This window comes from Megalobrama amblycephala, unplaced genomic scaffold, assembly GCF_018812025.1.
Source record: "Megalobrama amblycephala isolate DHTTF-2021 unplaced genomic scaffold, ASM1881202v1 scaffold431, whole genome shotgun sequence".
NCBI classification, from domain to species: domain Eukaryota; kingdom Metazoa; phylum Chordata; class Actinopteri; order Cypriniformes; family Xenocyprididae; genus Megalobrama; species Megalobrama amblycephala.
The window spans coordinates 80,554-96,066 of record NW_025953375.1 but is presented as its reverse complement, the minus strand read 5'-3'; the positions used below and the strand labels follow the sequence as shown (position 1 = coordinate 96,066).

Genomic DNA, 15,513 nt, shown 5'->3' with positions numbered 1-15,513 from the left:
AGTGTACTTTAAAGTTCAGTGGTGATGTCTTGCAAATGTACTGCGTGCACACACACAAACGTCACATATGTCTCTTACATTTAAATACATTTGAAGAGTTTGGTTCCAAAACGCTATACCTCAATTTTGATTAATAAGTAAAAATGTGTTTTCTTTACCAAGATGAAAACCAGTATTTTCTGTTTCAAACTTTCACATAGCATCTTTAGGTTATAATAACATTAAAAATTCAAATCTACATTTTGATTTTAAAAGATTTCTTAAAAAAAAAAAAAAAAAATTACCTAAAAAGGTAATAAATCCATGACACGTTTTTTCCCCCCAAAATGCAATTAAAATGCATTTAATTCATTGAATCAATATAAAGGTTATGTTTAATATTGAAACTTAAGGGTCAATTTTTTTGAAATTGAGATTTATACATCATCTGAAAGCTAAAAAACGAAGCTTTCTATTGATGTATGATTTGTTAGGATAATATTTGGTCAAGATACAACTATTTGAAAATCTGGAATCTGAGAGTGCAAAAAAAGAAAAGAAAAAGAAAATCACCTTTAAAGACCTGAAGGCATTTTTTAGAGTTTTTTTTCTTAGTGACAAATACACAAGTAAAGACTCATAACTTACAAAAATATAGCAAGGAGCCTCAAAAGGTAGGTATTGTTTGATAAAACACTTTTTAAATTTTTTAAAAATATAAATACATTAAAATTGGACATTCTCATGTTGAAAAACTGCTGATAAAAATAAACAAATATATATATTATTAATGTTATCGTTGCTGGGTGGCGCCGGTGGGCGGTACACTCCAGGTTTATAGAGACTATAAGCATTAAAAAGCCTAGTTTTGTGTTATTCCGAGACTGTCCTCCAAAAAAACCCAACCCTATAGGTCATTTTTCAAGCACCTTATTACGACCCATATTTATGTTTTAAAGTCATGCGCCCTCTAGCTGGCGTAAAAATAATGACAGTGTCGTGTTATGTCTGTCGTCATGAAATGACATTTGACTATCGTTACCAATCAAAATGCGTGTTCATTTAAATGCAATGTGTGGACTTTTTACACCATTTCTCCTATTTTCATTTAAGAAAACTCATTTTTTTATTAACAACTACACCGACCCCAACCCTAAACCAACCCATAGTGATTTATAGTGCAGATACATTTATTAGCACATGCGTTCCCTGGGATCGAACCCACGATCGCATGATCACATGATTGCATATTGTTATTGCAATGCTCTGCCAGTTGAGCTACGCAAAACCTGAAATGTGATGCAGATAAAAGGGAACAATGCATTAAAATGAAAGTGTCCTGTTGTCGATAGGGGCGCCACTTTAGTAAACGCTCCTATTGATCGTATTTCAGGGAAGTGACAGACAACCTATATGGTCGTATTGGTTGGAGAACATGTTGGTTATTCCACATTGGAAAATAAGCATGGATGGTTCCGCGAACATTGGATAACACATTGCATCCTGGAAAAACAAGAGACATATTTTTAGCCAAATATGGTACATCATTCATCAGTAATATCTCGTGATCACCACAATGGATTATGTTGTTTTTGGGCTCATTTTAATCTGTAAATGATGTGTCATGATATGATCTGTGCAATTTTCATGACGTTATGAGCAAATCGCCACATGAAATCAACATTTCTTTTCAGTTAGCGCCTGTGCGCTGTGTTTGTTGTAAACTCAATTTGTGCAGACTCAAGTCTAATGATCATTAGAGGGTGAAAATAACGCAACAGGAGCATGTTGGATGCTTGATCTGAATGTGTAAAGTCTCTGATTTTGTATGCAAAAATAATTATTGTGATATCTACTTGGTTTCCGTTACTATTGGCTCTTAAAGAGAGACACGCAAACGTCTTTATAACACATTACTTACAAAAATACATTTTTTATATATTTACGGTAGAGAATTTACAAAATATCTTCATGGAACATGATCATTACTTAATATCTTAATGCATTTTGGCATAAACGAAAAATCGATAATTTTGACCCATACAATGTTGGCTTTTGCTACAAATATACCTGTGCGACTTACGACTGGTTTTGTGGTCCAGGGTCACAGCCTCTGAACTTGGCCAATACTAATCTTATATACAGGTATTTGACTAAAAATACATTCAGTTGTCGCTCCCAAAAGGAATTCAACGGGTCATCTTGTTAATGTTATAAATAAATGTCTCCGTTTGTCATTAGCGATTAAAGAGTATCTGGTGCCACCGCACGGTTAAAATAAAAACAACCCATTTGTCGAGTACATTGGAATGGACTATAGAGAGTATGCACGTGACGTCACCGTCGACCATTATGACTACGGTTACGCCCACTGAGTGGCACAAAGACTGAGTGGCAGCATTGGTTTTTAGCATGAATGCCACAAAAAAACATACAAAATGGGAAAGAGCTTTGTGATTGACTGTACAAAAAACTTTGACACAAAACCTGAGGTATATATTTAAAGACTGCCAAAAGCTACAGAAAAAAAGAAGCAAATGGATCACTGCAATTCACAGAAACAATGGAATCCAGCAGAGAAACATGGATTTGCAGTTATCATGTCGTGTCAAATTGTTGGAGGTAAAATCATACCATATATATTGTATTGTTATATTGTCAGACAACAGACAGGAACAAGAGGGTCACAGTTAACACACAGTTTATTATTAGACAGAGGCACAAACACAGGAACAACACAGGTAAGCAGCTTGTGGATATGAGCATGTTGATGACAGTCACTTAGCTGAACTGATACAGAGTCCTTTTTCTTTGACAGGTAGTTTGAAGACTGAAGACAAGACGAGACACTGGAGTGGAAACATGGAGACATCAGAGGGGTAAGGAGTCCAGGTAAGTGCAAACTAGACCAGACACTGATGTGAGGGAAGTTCGAGTCTTTATAGTGCAAGGGGAATGAGGTTCAGGTGTCAATGATTAGGTGGTACGTAGAGTCGCCCCTCAGGACCTCCCGGCGGAGCAGGTTTGGTGGAGTTAGCCTCGGAGATTTGTTGGTTAACGTTCCACTGGATGGGACTGACGATCATGGCTGGAGGGAGGATGGGTTCTGGGTCTGTATTTTCTGCTTTACCATTCTTATCTCCAGGACGATAGGTGACAGTGAAATTGAATCTTGTAAAGAACAGAGCCCAGCGAGCTTGGTGATGATTGAGTCTTCTGGCTTCCCGTAGGTATTCGAGGTTACGATGGTCAGTGATGACTTCTAATGGATGAATAGCCCCCTCCAGCCAGTGTCTCCAATCCTTCAAGGCTAACTTGATGGCAAGCAGTTCCTGGTTCCCGATGTCGTAGTTCTGCTCCATCCAGGATAGCTTCTTGGAGTAAAAGGCACATGGATGGAGTTGTGGTGGCTCACCTTGCCGCTGTGACAACACCGCTCCGACCCCAGTGGAAGAGGCGTCTACCTCCAATATGAAGGGCACTTCGGGATTGGGATGGACCAGGATTGGAGTGGTTTGGAAAGCTTCTTTCAGCAGGTGGAAGGCTTCATGGGCAGATGGGCTCCAGGACAGAGACTTGGGCCGGCTCTTGAGGATTGAAGTGAGGGGTGCACTGAGAAGGCTGTAGTTGTGAATGAAGCATCTATAGAAGTTGGCAAAACCCAGGAAACCTTGTAACTCTTTGACTCTGGATGGAAGTGGCCAGTTCTGAATGGTGTCCACCTTCCTCTGGTCCATCTTGATGCCATGTGAGTCGATGATGTAACCAAGGAAGTGAACGGAGGTGGTGTGGAACTCACACTTTTCCAGCTTGAGGTAGAGATGGTGTTCACAGAGCTTTTCGAGGACCTGGGAGACGTTCGGCCTCGTTCCGGGAGTAAATGAGGATATCATCGATGTAGACTTTGACAAACGTCTGGAGGAACTCCTGGAACACCTCATTCATGTAATTCTGGAACACGGAGGGAGAGTTGGACAGGCCGTACGGCATAACCTGGTAATCGTAGTGCCCAGATGGTGTTACAAAGGCGGTTTTCCACTCATCCCCCCGGCAGATGCAAATGAGGTTATACGTGTTCCTCAGGTCCAGCTTGGAGAAGATGCGAGCCCCACGCAGCCGTTCCAGTGCTGTGGGGACCAGAGGAAGGGGATAGGTGAACTTGACAGTCTGTGAATTCAGGTGACGGTAGTCAATGCACGGCCTCAAGCCTCCGTCCTTCTTGGCCACGAAGAAGAATCTTGAAGCAATAGGTGGAGGTTGAAGGGCAAATGAAACACTGGATGAGGGCTTCCTTAACATACTCCTCCATGGCCTTTTGCTCCGGGATGAACAATGGGTAAACTCTACCCTTAGGTAGAGTAGCCCCAGGTAGCAGGTCGATGGCACAGTCCCATGGCCGATGAGGTGGAAGTTGAGTAGCCAGTCGTTTGCTGAAGACATCCTGGAATGCCCGGTATTCTGGAGGAATTTCCGCATTATGGTTAGTTTCAGAACTTTCAATGGAGGTTGACATAAGGGGTACATACTTGGAATGGGATAAGTTGACTTGAACTTTCATGGATGATTTCTGGATCAGAGACACGCAGGATTGGAAACAATTGTTAACCCATTTTAGGATTTCCCCGGTGTTCCATTGAACATGAGGTAGATGTTGTTCTAACCAGGGGCGTCCCAGGATGATATCAGCAGTTGACCCCTCCAGCACCATGAATGTTATATCCTCCGAGTGTAGACACCCGATGCAGAGCGTTAGTGTGGGGGAGAAGTGAGTGATGCGACCACGGCCCAGCGATTTGCCTTGGATGGTCTGAACTTGGAGGTCTTGCTGACAGTGTTTACGATATATATTGAGCTTTTGAAGGACTTGGTTGCTGATGAAGTTTCCTGCTGATCCAGAATCTATTAGGGCTTGCGCTGAAATACAGATGTGAGAATTCATCAGAATGACTTGAGTCTTAGTTAGTGGTGCAATACGAGCAGGTACTTGGATTGTACTCACTGCTGGGTGTGGTGGTTGGACACACCGCAATGACATGTCCTTCTCCCCCACAGTAGAGACACAGGTGTTGTTGAATCCTTCGATGACGCTCCGCTCGGGTGAGACGGAATGAATACACCTGCATCGTTTCGGGTGCTGGAGGGACGACAGATGGTGAGGCGGGCAGAGAACTGACAGCAGGCGGTGAAACTGAGCATGCTGAAATCCATTGTGCTACTCTGATGGACTTCTGAATCAGACATTCTAGACCCATAGTGTCATCATACACGACCATTAATTCTTTCACCTTGGGAGAGAGACCTTGTCGAAAAGCTGTTATTAATGCAGATTCATTCCATCCGCTTGCAGCTGCAAGTGTGCGAAAGCGTAATGCATACATACTCACGGTTTCTTCTGCTTGACGTAGAGTAAAGAGCTGGTCGTGTACGGACAGGTCAGCTGAACTTTGTCCAAATACCTCTCAGAAATGACTAAAGAAATCACGGATAGTAGCAGTCACCGGAGCGTCGGATTCCCACAACTGTTGAGCCCATTGCAATGCTCGTTCGGAGAGAAGAGATATGATGAATGCCACTTGGGCTCGTTCCGTTGTGAAGAGATGAGATTGGTTGGGCTTCCAAATAAAAAGAGCATTGTAGTAGAAACCCGCTGCAGTCCTCCGCCCTGCCGGTGAATGTCGCTGGTCGGGCCATGGGACTGGCAGAGGCAGCTGAGGTAGTCGGTGCAGTGGGTGCTGGGAGTTGTAGTGCTTGACGAATGGCGTGCACGAGGTCCAGAGTGACTGGAGGTGAAGTGCTCATGGAAGGTGTTGTGAGGGAGGATCGCACGGCATTCACCAGGGTGGCGAACGGATCTGAGGTGCGATCCTCACCTGTGTTCGTGGAGCCCTGCATGTGGTCTGGTCTTCTGTCAGACAACAGACGGGAACAAGAGGGTCACACGTAGTTTATTATTAGACAGAGGCACGAACACAGGAAAAACACAGGTAAGCAGCTTGTGGATATGAGCAAGTTGATGACAGTCACTTAGCTGAACTGATACAGAGTCCTTTTTCTTTGACAGGTAGTTTGAAGACTGAAGACAAGACGAGACACTGGAGTGGAAACACGGAGACATCAGAGGGGTAAGAAGTCCAGGTAAGTGCAAACTAGACCAGACACTGATGTGAGGGAAGTGCGAGTCTTTATAGTGCAAGGGGAATGAGGTTCAGGTGTCAATGATTAGAACTCGGGTGATTGGGAACGAGTGGGCGGAGCGTGAAGATCCGGTGACGATGCACGCTGTGTGTTGGTGGTGTGAACTGACTCTGTGATATATATATTGTGTTGACAACTCATCAATTAAATATTTTCCATCTTATATTCTGCATATTTTGCGTGTTTTTAAATTAACACTGATAAAAACTTTTCACATTTTAGGGCTGGACAATATGACGATATATATAACATTCATATAAGTGATTACTCGGATTTAAACCTACCTATATTGTAGTTATATAAAATATTCACAGGCAGATTTGCTTTATGTATTTCCCCAGCGTCAAAATCAGGCACATATAAATTTCAGGAAACATGACTCCTGGCTACATGTCAATATTCATGGATTAGGTTTATTTGACAAGTTGAAAGAAACACTTTTGAGTCCAACCTTTAGTGCAGTGGTTCTCGACTCCAGTCCTCGGGACCCACTGCTCTGCACATTTTGTATGTCTCTCTTATCTGACACACTCAGTTCAGTTTATGCAGTCTCTCCTAACGAGCTGATGATTTAAATCAGGTGTGTTAAATAAGGTATACATACAAAATGTGCAGAGCAGTGGGTCCCGAGGACTGGAGTTGAGAAACACTGCTTTAGTGTAATCGTTTGTTTTACTCGTGTTTTCGCAGTTTCCTCTATTAAATCCAGTCATGCAGCAGGTTCTTTTACCCCTCTGTCCAGCTGAGGGAGCACGTTCCGGCGGGAAAGTGACATCGATGCATACCCTCTATATGCACAGAGCATTATTTGGAACTTCGGCATTAATATAAGACAGCTCAAAAACTTCTGGTGAGATGTCATTTGCTGGTGGGTTGAGCATCATTAGTGTAATACTTAGTTTATAATCAGAATATAGTCACTTCTATATCCTTCAATCCTATAGTCAGGCATAGGATTAATTTAGTTAGTCAAACGTAAGACAGCATAAAAAATAAATCAATAAAGACGTACCTCATTGTTCCTCCTCAGCTAAATTCAGTTTGACCATCCGTTTTCACACTTTTATGTAAAAAAAAAAAAATCTTCAAAAATTAAATATTTATTGTGCACTTTAGTTAGATTAATTGAATAAAATGTGTTTTTACAAGTGCTGGAATCATTGAGCTTACGCTGTACTGACTGACACCTGCTGTGATTACAAAGGGAAAGTGCGGTGCTCGCTTTCTGTGTCATTCATTCACAATAACAGTTATTGTTTTTCTTAAGATTTTGTGAGTACTTCCAAAGTCCCTTTAAGACAAGTCATTTCACTCGGTGGCCATTTTTGCAACAGTAAACTCATGGAGACGGTAGGAAGACACGCACACAGATACTTTGCACAAAGGCTGGGAAGCATGCTGGAATGGAATGGATAAGTATTCTCAATGAACTGTAGCATCAGAATAGTAGTCCTTGTATCAACGAGACCAGACATTGAACTGAGGTGAGTGCTGTGTTTAAGTATCTGGCGGTGACTGAGTGATGATGAGGATCAGGTGCGTGTGGTTAGAACTCTGGTGAGGGAGTGCGCTGTGATTGGCTGATGAGCCTGGCGGGTCTGTGACACAAGTAATGTTTGTGGTCATCACATTAAAATAACATTTGAAGTGCTGAGGAAAAAAATGTGTGTGTGTGTGTGTGTGTGTGTCTAATTACAGGCATTATGTTTGTAAATGGTCCGAATAGCTTTGTCTTTATTGCAATCAATAAAACTGGTTTATTGGCAAATTAGGTAAATGTGATAACTGCATTAAAATATGAATATAACATTAAAAAGTCAACCATTTATGGTTTTGTGTCAATGTACAGTGACTACAGAATGAACAACTAACAGTTCACCGGAAATGCCCGAGCTGGCTTAACGACAACCAGGAAGTAACCGTGCATATATTCCACTGACTGCAACTCCATAGGGGCGTCGGTCGCTACAGTGCAAGTTTTTTTTTTTCTATCAGATGTTTAGAATCAAAACTAGCAATGGCAGATTTGAGAATTAATTATTATTGGTCAAACGGCTTTTAAAAACTGTTCATGACTCAGTTTTGGAGACCATGACAGAAGTTTGATGCTGTCGTGGAATAAGCAACAGCCGGCATTTTTCCTCCTCCCGACTCGAGTGCAAGGCAAGGCAAGGCAAGGCAAGGCAATTTTATTTGTATAGCACATTTCAAACACAATGGTAATTCAAAGTGCTTTACATAAAAAAGAATAATAAAAATAGAACATAAGGAATAGAAATAACAGTAAAAACAGAGAATTTTGCTATCTCGATGGAAGAGCTAGGAAGTCTCAGAGAGTTTGTTGTTGTTGTTGTTGTTGTCCATCAGAGTGGATCTAAATGGATCTATCCATCAGAGCGGATCAGAATGGATCTTCCTCACATGACAGGAGTGCTACCTATTAAGGCACTTCAAACTGATAAACACAGTTTCAATCTCCCCTTTTGCCAAGACACCTCAAACTGCACCACACCCTAATCCCCCTTCCGGAGATATCTTATCTATGCAACGCAGTTCAAATTTCCCCTTTGGAAATTTCCCCCTTTGGAAAGTGTCCTGACTGTAATCCAGAGATATCTTAACCATGCACTACAGCTTAAATTTCCCCATGGTTTGTCTCCTTATCCAAATTTACCAAATTTTAACCTAATCACTTTCTTCCTAAATCTCCCAGCTCTTTCAACCAGACAGCAATATTTAAAATGCATTAAAAGTCAGAATAACAAGATGATACATAAAAGATATAAAATACATTAAAAATGAAAATAAAAACAGGAAAAGGAATTAAAAGAATGAAAAGATAATACGTATAAAATAAAGTGCAAACAGATCGGACATAGCACAGTGCTCAATCAGCAAATGCATAGATAAAAAGATGTGTTTTGAGTCTGGATTTGAATGTGGCTACTGTTGGAGCACATCTGATCTCTTCTGGAAGCTGGTTCCAGCTGCGGCTGGCGTAACAGCTAAAATCAGACTCTATGAGCATATCTGCAATGTATTGAGGTCCTAGACCATTGAGTGATTTATAAACAAGTAACAGTACTTTAAAATCAATTCTAAATGCAACTGGAAGCCAGTGCAAGGACCTGAGGACTGGTGTGATGTGTTCATGTTTTCGGGTTCTGCTCAGGATCCTGGAAACAGCGTTCTGTACGAGGTCTTATGGTCTTTTTGGGAAGACCAGTGAGGAGCCCATTACAATAATCCACCCGGCTGGTGATGAAAGCATGAACAAGTTTCTCTAAGTCTTGACTGGAGACAAAGCATCTAATTCTTGCAATATTTTTGAGATGATAATATGCTGATTTAGTTATTGTCTTTACATGGCTAATGAAACTCAGGTCTGACTCCAAAATCACACCAAGATTCCTGACTTGATTTTTAGTTGTTTGACCCCTAGAGTGAAGGTACATGTTCACTTTGAGAACTTCATCTTTGTTTCCAAACGCAATGATTTCAGTTTTGTCTTTGTTTAACTGAAGGAAGTTTAGACACATCCAATTTTTAATTTCATCAATGCATTGGCACAGGGAGTCAATGGGGCTGTAGTCGTTAGGTGATAGGGCTAGGTAAATCTGGGTGTCATCTGCATAGCTGTGATATGCAATTTGGTTCTTTCTCATTATTTGGCTCAGTGGCAGCATATATAGGTTGAACAGGAGGGGTGCAAGAATTGAACCTTGAGGGACTCCGCATGTCATGGATGTCCACTCAGACTTATGGTCACCGATACTCACATAATAACCTCTCCCTTCTAAGTATGACCTGAACCATTTAAGGACCATCCCAGAAAGCCCAACTCAGTTTTCCAGCCTGTCAAGAAGAATGTTGTGATCGACAGTGTCAAACGCAGCACTGAGGTTGAGTAGAACCAGCACTGACTGAATCTCTGAACCTGAATCTGTGTTTAGGCGAATATCATTTATTATCTTTATGAGTGCTGTCTCTGTGCTGTGATGTGGTCGGAAACCAGATTGAAAGTTGTCAAAGTATCCATTCAAGCTTAAGAACTTGTTCAGCTGATTGAAAACAACTTTTTCAATGATCTTGCCTATGAAAGGAAGATTTGAGATTGGTCTGTAGTTGCTCAATATGGTGTTATCCAGATTGCTCTTTTTCAGGAGAGGCTTGACAACTGCAGTTTTCAGGGATTTTGGAAAAGTCCCAGAGAGAAGTGAGGCATTTACCACTTCTAGGAGATCTGCTTCTAAACAGTTAAACACACTTTTGAAAAAAGATGTGGGAAGTGTGTCAAGGGCGCAGGTTGATGTTTTAAGGTGCTGTACTGTTTCTTCCAAAATTTTACCATCAATTGCTTCGAAAAGAGACATAATAGCTGCTTTCTGATGTTGTGATCTGATCTGTTTTACCCCAGTGCAGCTCAAGGATGTGCTGATCGCCTTTCTGATATTATTAATTTTCTTAGAGAAGAAGGAAGCAAACTCACAGCATTTGCTGTCTGAGAGCATTTCACTGGGACTTGGGGGGTTTGTTAGTCTCTCTACAGTAGCAAAAAGAGTGCGGGAGTTGTTTGAGTTTTTGTTTATAATATTTGAGAAGGTCTGTCTAGCTTTGCCTAATTCCACATTGAAAGCATGAAGAATATCTTTATAGATGTTATAATGGATTTCAAGTTTTGTCTTTTGCCACATGCGCTCAGCTTTTCTGCATTGTCTTTTCATATTTTGCACTGCTGTTGAGTTTCTCCACGGTGCTTTTTGTCTGCCACTCTTCTTCCTGACTTTCACAGGAGCAATGTTATCAATAACATTCTGTACTTTTGAGTTAAAAGAATCAAGGAGAAAATCAACAGAGTCTGCAGATATGCTTGGTGTTAAAGATATAGCCTTCATAAACAGTGCACTAGTATTCTCATTTAAGCATCGCTTTTTGACCGAGATAGATCTAGCTTCAACAGTCGGAGAGATCTATAAATCAAAGAAAATACAGAAATGATCAGATAGCGCTACATCCTTAATGACAATGGATGAAATGTTTAGACCCTTACTAATAATTAAATCTAGAGTGTGTCCACGATTGTGTGTGGGTCCATGTACATGTTGAGTCAGATCAAAAGTATTCAAAACAGTTATGATTTCTTTTGCCATATTGGATTCTGCATTTTCTATGTGGATGTTAAAGTCCCCAGTAATAGCAAAACAGTCAAACTCAGAGGAAATAGCTGATAACAGTTCTGTAAAGTCCTCCACAAAGGCTGGAGAGTATTTTGGAGGCCTGTAAATAACTATAAGTAGAATGCGAGGAGCACCTTTTAACACAATACCCAAGTATTCGAAAGACAAGTAATCACCAAATGACACTTGCTTGCATTGATAGACATCTTTAAATAGAGCAGCAACACCTCCACCTCTCCTAACAGCTCTGCTGACACTCATAAAAGTAAAGTTAGGAGGGGCCGTTTCATTCAGGATTGTTGTACTGCAGCTGTCTTCAAGCCATGTTTCATTTAGAAGAATAAAATCTAGGTTGTTTGTGGTTATTAAGTCATTGACTAGAAGTGATTAATTTTTAAGTGAGTGGATGTTTAAAAGCGCTAACTTAACAGTCTTACTTTCTGTCTCTACAGTAATCTTAGTTTGACGTGCAATAGGTAGCAGATTAAATGGGTTTGCCAAACGGTTTGAGAAGGCCTTAGGCTTTCTATAACGTAATAAAACAGAAATAGAGAAAGCTACAGGCACACTGGGTTCCCACTTGTTCTGTAAACATTTGATAAAGTCACTGTTATCATAGCGGGGACCCGACACACATCACTGAGAGCTGTTATTGGTTGCATGAAACTCTAGATGGCGCAGGCTAATAGGTTCTTTAACACACCTGCTAATTATCACATCAATATCTATAGGTCACAGATGATTGGTTCCTCCTGTTTTAGTAGCCAATGAGCTGCGTGCTTAATCTTTAAATACATGAGTTAGCATTGCTTAGTAGCGCAGCGTGCTTCAGAAACCCTCCACCTTCCCCAGCTCCACATGTATAGATCTGCTACGGTTATTCATGTACGCTATATCGTACAGCAGCAGCATGTCTTACTTGCTCACAGCAGCGGGTCATGTATGTATTGGCTGTAGCAAGTCCCGTACTTGCTCTGCAGCAGCAGCAGCAATAATCAACAGCAGCAGCAGCAATTAAGCAGCAGCAGCGTAGCAGATCTATTCCGCCAAGACCAAAAATATCTACATTGTCATATCCATTACCATACCTAACACTCCGAGAGTTGTCATGACAGAACTGGGGGTTCACAGCAAAAGAGTGGGAGAGTTTGGTTCCAGCATACACCAGTTCCTCCATTTTCTCTGAGAAGCACAGAAGAGGGGATGCTGGAGAGAGGGATAAGGTGTCCGGTGAGAGGGGCTGTTGCTCTGGTGTTACCGGAGGCTGTAATATGTTGTCCTGGCTTCCCTGGCTGTTTTCCCGAAAGTCATCCTTGGGTGCTGAATCTTGGAGCAGTTCTAACACGTCACTGTCTCTCGGTGAGCTCTGTGGGCAGGGCTCAGTCAGGATTGTGTCAGTGAGCAGTGGTAGTTGTGGCTGCGTGGTGTTATCATTGACCTTGTGGGACGTGTCAACCGCATGTCCATTCAGGTGCTGAAATGAAGTCCTGTGGTCAGTTGTACTCTGTCCAGGTGTGTTTGTGCCATTTAGGTTGAGTGGATTTGCACACACTGCTGAAGGATGATGGAGGCAGAAGTAGATATTGTCCTTTAGCACTCTTGAGCCCAGTTTGTTTGGGTGCAGGCCATCATGAGTGAACAGTTGTCTCTGACTCCAGAACAGATTGAAGTTGTCGATGAAATTCAGTCCTTTTAAGTTGCAGGTTTTTTGCAGCCATGTGTTAAGACCAAGCAACCGTGTAAATCTATTTGTTCCTCTTGCTGGGAGTGGTCCACTGATGAAGGACTGAACTTTTAGTCTTTTAAGCATTTCAAAAAGTTCATTGAAATCCCTCTTAAGGAGTTCTGACTGCTCCTTCTGAATATCATTCTTCCCCACATGAATGATTAGTTGATTTGCAGTCTTATATTTCATCAGAATGCTCTTAAGTTCCCTGTTTACATCAGAAACTGTTGCTTGTGGAAGGCAGCATGTAGTTGTATCCCTGCTGCTAATGTTTCTGATAATAGAGTCACCCACTATCAGAGTCCTGGGCTCGGCTGCTCTCTGAGCTGAGTGCCGCTGACTGTTCAGCCTTGAGCGGCAGTTAGCATTGGTGTTAGCTGCTGGCTGATTTGATCTGTGTCCGATCATGTTTGGGGATTCCTCACCCACATTCATTAACACTTCAAATCTGTTCTCCAGATGTATTGGCGGTGGTAGGGAGCTATTGTTTGGGGTAGAGGATGCTACTGCATTAATATGTGATACTCGTGACAATCTGATGTCTCGAGTGCCTTTGGGTCTCGCTCCCTGTGTGTGCCATCGATTAATATGTTGATCAATTTCGGCACTCAGTACGGTCTGCTTAGGGGCATTAGATTCATGGGACTCACCGACTGTGTGCTGAGGACGTCCATGATGAAGATCTGTTGTGTGTTCCTTCTGGTTTGGTAGTCCCGCAAGTAACTTTGTTTCAAGGACTGCAATCCTTTGTAGAAGTCTGTGGCAGTTTGTGCAGCAGGTAGATTCTTCAACTAGAGGAGGCACATTATTTCTAATCCTTTTGGATGTAGGCAGCTGTGTTTTCCCTTCTCCGGAATGTAAGCTGATGGCTGCCGTCAGTGGGAGGCTGGTTGGATAAAAATTCCCCTTTTTTGTAGCAATTCTTCCAGTTAAAAAGATTGTTGGTGCCAAGATTTGTCGTTTGAGCACTGTGCCTATTTGCTGTAGTTAAAATTAGGAGATAAAATATAAAAGCAATAGAGCAAAGCGCGGAGCTGTAAGCAAGGGCGTCCGAGCAGTAGCGAAGCAGGAAGTAGGAAGCAGGAAGAGTGCCTCATCTTCTTAATCTCCTCACGTAAATGACTAGATTTCGATAGTTTACGTTTCTTCCCCACCGCAGAAACCACCACATGTTCATCAATGCCGTAAAAATTATTAATTCTTCTGTTTTTGTTGATCACTATGCTGTCCTCACTGCAGTGTAGCAACTGCAGCTATACAGCCAGCTAACTCTGATACAAAATGACGAAAAGTCGTAGTGAGCAATTTCTTGCTGTTTACTGTGGCTTTCAACATCATCTTACATGACAGAGTGAAAACTGTAACAAAGGAAAAAAGTTTGAATGTTTTAACAAATTTTGTCTAATGAAATATATCTGTATCTGCATGTAAATAAACACTGTAACTATGTTCGGTCTTTTCTTTTAAACATTATTGTAACATCAACTTATTAACATAATGAATTTTGTACTTATGACATCGCTTCTAGCGCTAACAACAGATGGATCGCATGTACACACATACTGTCAACTTCCTTCTTTCCTTACAGGAAATAACCTCTAACCCCCGAACTCCAGATCTACATCATATCAAAATAAAAGTCCTTAACATTTTGCCTTAATGGCAACACACTCCCTGCCTGGCATCTGTGAGGTCACTACACTTAACAAGTTATGTATTAACTAAACATATGAACATCATTCTTTACTCAGAAGCAAAACAAGTTCTGTCACTGGTCTAAGGTACTTTTTTGAATGTCCTTGATCCGTGGTCTTCAATTCCACCTTACAGACTTTCCCGTCTTCTCCAGGAATAACCTGAAACTGGAACCAGGGGCCTTGCATTCATAATTGCTGTCACCTCCGCCATTAGTGTGCACAAGACTTCATGGGTCAGGCGAGTGCCATTTTCAAGAAGCATTGACTCCAGGATCCTTCGAGCCACTCCAATGAGGCGTTCCCATGAACCACCCATGTGCGAAGCATGTGGTGGGTTAAACACCCAAGAGCATCCTTGTTGGTGTAGGTACCTCTGCACAGCGGTGTCTGGTTGGTCTGCGCTCATCCCGAGTTCTCTGCAGGCCCCTATGAAATTCGTGCCACAATCTGACCGCAGTTGTTTGGCTCGTCCTCTTATGGCAAAGAAACGCCTTAATCCTCTGGAGTCTGAGGCTGATTTGGGGCCTGGAGAAGTTTTGACATGCCCTGACATTTGTGCTTTTTTCAGTTGTTCATAAACATATTAATGGAAAAAGTGTCATTACACTGTATTCAGCACAAACTAGGCTACAAAAATATGTGAGGAACATGTATGTACATGTTTGTGTTTTTGAAGGAATAACATTTATGCGTGGTTATTGAAAAAACAAAAAACTTAAGTCACTGAAATAAGGCCAAA

At 41.6% G+C, this 15,513-nt stretch overlaps 1 protein-coding gene across 1 annotated transcript in view; it reads left to right on the top strand.

Moving 5' to 3' along the window:
* The window catches only part of LOC125261560 (hydroperoxide isomerase ALOXE3-like), a 76,178-nt gene that overhangs the window by 12,831 nt on the left and 47,834 nt on the right, over positions 1–15,513 (top strand). The window lies entirely within an intron of this gene.